Here is a 4,716-nt window from a genome sequence, read left to right on the forward strand (position 1 = left end):
ATATCTTAATTTGTGCTCCGAAGATGAAAATTACGTTTTTTTTAATGGGTTTGAAACGATATGAGAGTGAGTAATTAATGACAGAATTTTAATTTTTGGGTGAACTAACCCTTTAAGAGCCTTTCTGAGAATTATGCAAGTTCAATGCCACACATTAATACAACATTATGAACAAGTGTCATTAGATCTGCTTCATCAGTAGCTTCACCTTGATGAATTTCACAAGACGATCACATGCTTGTCTAGCTGAGATCTTTCCCGGTCTTTTGCAGCATTGACTTGAGGGTGGCAAAAGATGAAGCAGCACCAGAATGGAAGACATGTCGCTGTCCCAACCTGGAGACAGGGAAAACAAAATAAACAAAATTTTTTTTAGGCTTTTAGGTTTTTAGTTTTTAGGTAGAAAAACACCCTCCTGCTCATTTTAACCTGACGTAACTTCATTGGAAGATGAATACAATACAAATACATTAACCACTCCAGTACATTAGTTTATGCTGCACACAGATTCAGTATTAACAGCACATTCATGACCAAGTCTTGATGACTACAGATGGCTGGATGAATTGAGCTGAAACCTCTACAAGTATTGAAATGAAGTCATACAGTTAAACTTTATCAACAACATGATTCTGTTATTCAGAGTCCCAAATGAAAACAATTTCTTACTGTAAATCTGCAACTCCTGTACTAGGCCCTTGCGAAAAGATCAGGGTATAAATGTTTGAAAATAAATGAAAGAGATTGAGAGGCGACAGCTACTTACATAACCAAACTTGCTCCTGGGGTCAACCAAGTATGGGAATAGGGCGATGATTCCCTTTGCACATTTTTCTTTTAAACTTCGGGAAAGGCTTGTTCTACATGCACAAACATAAACCAATTACAACCCATAACATCATAAACATCAATTTACAAAGTACTGTATGAACAACCTACCCATGTTCATTTGTCAAATGTGCTACCAAGATTTTCACCATGTCACGTCTTCGGCCATCTGACAGACTTTTAGTGTGTGCGTATTTTTTTATGACCTTTTCACCTCCAGGGCTGCTCTTTAGGATATCTTCGAACATCTGGAGGAAGGAATGATGTAATATTGCAGAGCAGAGATGAGAAATTAGCAATTGACAAGTGTATATAGCTCCAAATATCTTTAATATTTAAGTCATTCTATATAGATGTAATTCAGAGGCAAGACTGGTGATTCTTACTTGGTCTGAGAGTGCAAGCGCCAAGCAGCAGCCAGACCCTTCTCAACAGTTTGGGGAGGAGTCACAGTTACTCTATAATTTTGCTCCCACTCTACTGACACATTTTACTCTGTACACTCAAAATAGAGTAAAAACAACTATTTTTGAGGAAAAAAATATTAACTCTGGAAAAACAACTCCGCCATTTTTCCTGTGTATAGTGTCTGTAACCCTGTAAGAGTGAATTGGTCATTGCTCTGCTGCTCCCCGAGGCCACAGATGCAGACCTGTACGTGTTTTGCAGAATCTTTAATAATTCACAAAGTGGGCGCTTCTGCTCTCCTGGGCTGTTTCATTTCATATTTTTTGGTAATAATAGCTTGTCATTGGTTGGGTGATATACTCACAATGGTTTTGCTGATGATTTAGAATTTAGCAACATTGTGAATCACAAATTGTCTTCCAAAGAGCATGTTATTAGATTAGAAAGACAGACGTTGTAAGCAGGGTTATTATAGTTAACTAAAACTAAAACTGAAACTAAAATTAAAAGCATATTAAAAACATTTTTGTTACTTGAAATAAAATAAATGTTAATTAAAAAAAAAAAAAACTATAATAGTATCTCAGTGTAACTAAACTTGCACTGGTTATAAGTGCATTTAAATTAATGAAGGTAGAGTTCAATTAAATTAAGCTAGAGAAGTTCAATTAATTTCTGTCCCTCAGAAATGCTCACTAATAGCACTAATAGCAAATGCTCACTAATAGCACACTTTATTGCTGTTCTGTGTGTCAGTGAAAATGACTGATTAAATATCACTCTTATTATTCATTAGTTTAAAATTCTGTGAATTCATTTTAGCTAGATAGTTTTTTTTTTACATCTTACATTAAACATTTGAGTATTTTTGGATCCCTGAGTGGGAAAAACAGCAATACCGCTCTTTGAGGCTATATATATATATATATATTTTTTAAGGCCTGTTTTCGATATCAAATCCTTGAGGAATATCACGAGCATGTTTGGCACAGTTGCTGTTGGATTTCATGTTGTCATAGCATGGCTTCTGAACCCTGGCCGGCTCTCAATGGATTTCAACCAACAAGAACTACAAGAGCATCACTCTAAAGTCCCTGTGTGCTTTTTGATGGCCTGACATTTCCCCTGATCTTCATGCAGGCCAAGTGAAAGGCCCAGGTTAGTGTAGAGGATATCCGTGAGCTTCCATGTTAGTCAATGATGAGGGGATGTTTTCCTTTGGGTGCTTGTACACCAGAGCAGTTGCTCTGCTTGTTTTGGTGTGAAGGCTGTTTTCTCAACTGAGATAAACTGAACTCGTACTAAAGGACTTAGTCTGCATGAAAATGAGGGTTTGGGATTTTCAGTTTCTATTTGTGCTCAACAGTTTACAGTTTGTATACAATGCAGCCTATGTTGCAGAAATGCATTTTTCATTGTTTCTGTCTTTGCACACTGGGATTGTGGGAGGAAATTTGGAAATGATAAGTGTTTTTGTTACAAAAACCGTGATGCAGCAAATGCGGATGGAATCACAGATTCTCTCATAGTCACTATGATCATTTCACCATTTTATGGGGAAATTTTTTTTTTCATCAGATACACAAAGAAACTCAAAGGTCTTAACAATTTACTTTTAAAGTCATTAACAATTTAATTAATCTTTTAATCTGTAATCAAATTAAATTTTAAATTAAAGTAAAATAAAATAAATACATTTATAAAATTAAACAAATTTGCATTAAATCATAAAACCAAAAGTTTAAGGTGCACTAAGCGATTTTTGAAAAACGCTTTTGACCAGAGCGTCAGACCGAGTCCCAAAACACACTTGTAGCCAATCAGCAGTAAGGGGGCGTCTTGAAGAGAGCGCTGTATTTGAGTGCACAGGACGGATATTAGCAGATCGACTATAGATAGAGAGAAATGGCAGAGGAAAATATCAGAGAAACAAAACATTTAAAAGAAGGGTTACGATCAGGCAAGATGTAGGACCCGCGTAAATATCGGAGCAGCTTTCCAGCGGTGGAGAGAACTGAAGGAGCGGGAAGGCCTGGAAGTGTTGTTTCTTCTTGATAGGTGCGTAATGTTGATTTTGCTTCATTTCACCCAACTTATCTGTGTTGACTTTTGTTTGAATATGCTTGTGTGTCATCTTCACTTGTTTCCGCGATCATCGTTGCCATGGTAATGTACGTACATGTGGGGCGGAGATTTCAAAATAAGGGCGAGGTCCTGTTGGGGTATGGGCGTGTTTGTTTTGGTGCTTTCAAATATAAACATCGTTTGGCAAAAATCGCTTAGTGCACCTTTAAAACAGAAAACACAGATTTTCTGAACAATAAAACATTTAATAGGGTGCTATTATTGTAAGAAATTATGAATTTCTTAAAGTTTTATGAATTTAATTGATTATACATGCTTTTTGATTAAAATGTAATTAAATCATTAAAACAGAGTAAAAAAACTAAAACAAATCAGAATTCAAACAAAAAAATCGTAGGGTGCTAAAAAACCATTTTCATTCGATATTATAAATTCTGAATAAATTGTTAAAATGTGCAAGTTTCATGTTTTTGATTAAATAGGCATGCTTTTTGACATGATTTTTGATTACTTAAATTTAAGTTGGCCATTAAATAGAATCCGGAAAAATGAAAATTGAATTAATGGAAAAAATAAAATACAATTGGTGAACCTCAGGGGAATACATTTAAAAGAAGTATGATATGAGCCCTTTAAGTGGCAAAAACATGAGTAAAAAAGTGATTCCAACATACAGCGATTCAGTGATACTGCGGGGGTCGTAGCAATCAAAGTGAGTATGAAAGCGTTACTAGAGGACAAGTAGACTGGAACCGTCCTCTGTCGTCTCCACTGATAGACCTTTATTGTCCGAGTGCCACAGGTGTCATGATGGTGGGCTGAATCTGCTGCTCTAATGACAGCATTCACTGGATGCTCAGAGTCACTCTTATTGATTACTGTCACTCTCATCCAGTGCAGATGATGAAAAGAATCTCACTGATTGGATTCCAGTGTGTGTCAGCCTGACTACATTCACATGCACCCTCACGAGTTAATTTAAACTGAAGACATAACCATATGAATATATAATTGGGCTGTCGCGATTCGTCGATTTTATTAGACTATTCGATTTTTAAAAATCCTCGACTTCATTTTGCTCGCGTTGACTAACCGGTAAAATACCGGAAGTGGCGCATTTCACGGACGAGAATCCATAAAACACATTATTAGACTGTTTCCCAAGGCTGCATGATATATTAAACCCATTTAAAAATCATAATTAAGCATAATTGTGAATTCACAAACGCTATGATTTAATGAAATAATTATATGTGATGCAGTTCTAATACAGTATATGCGCTTTAATTATTTACATGCGTGTAGGTTAAGTACGTGCATCACACAGCGGCTCCGTTCACAGTAGTTCCACAGGAACTGTTATCATTTACATGTGTGGAGCGTCTCAAACTCCAT

General features: G+C 36.1%; 1 long non-coding RNA gene across 1 annotated transcript in view; it reads right to left on the reverse strand.

The window, feature by feature from the left end:
• The window catches only part of LOC107694493 (uncharacterized), a 3,602-nt gene extending 2,436 nt beyond the window's left edge, over nt 1-1,166 (reverse strand). Inside the window, exons 1-3 of the long non-coding RNA XR_001634882.1 lie at nt 940-1,166; nt 767-860; nt 209-336 (exon numbers count right to left, since the gene is read on the reverse strand). This is a non-coding gene — a long non-coding RNA (uncharacterized LOC107694493). The remainder of the gene's footprint in view (nt 1-208; nt 337-766; nt 861-939) is intronic.
• Nucleotides 1,167-4,716: the final 3,550 nt, after the last annotated feature.

The sequence above is a fragment of the Sinocyclocheilus anshuiensis genome, unplaced genomic scaffold (genome assembly GCF_001515605.1).
Source record: "Sinocyclocheilus anshuiensis isolate Anshui unplaced genomic scaffold, SAMN03320099.WGS_v1.1 scaffold2862, whole genome shotgun sequence".
NCBI classification, from domain to species: Eukaryota; Metazoa; Chordata; class Actinopteri; order Cypriniformes; family Cyprinidae; genus Sinocyclocheilus; species Sinocyclocheilus anshuiensis.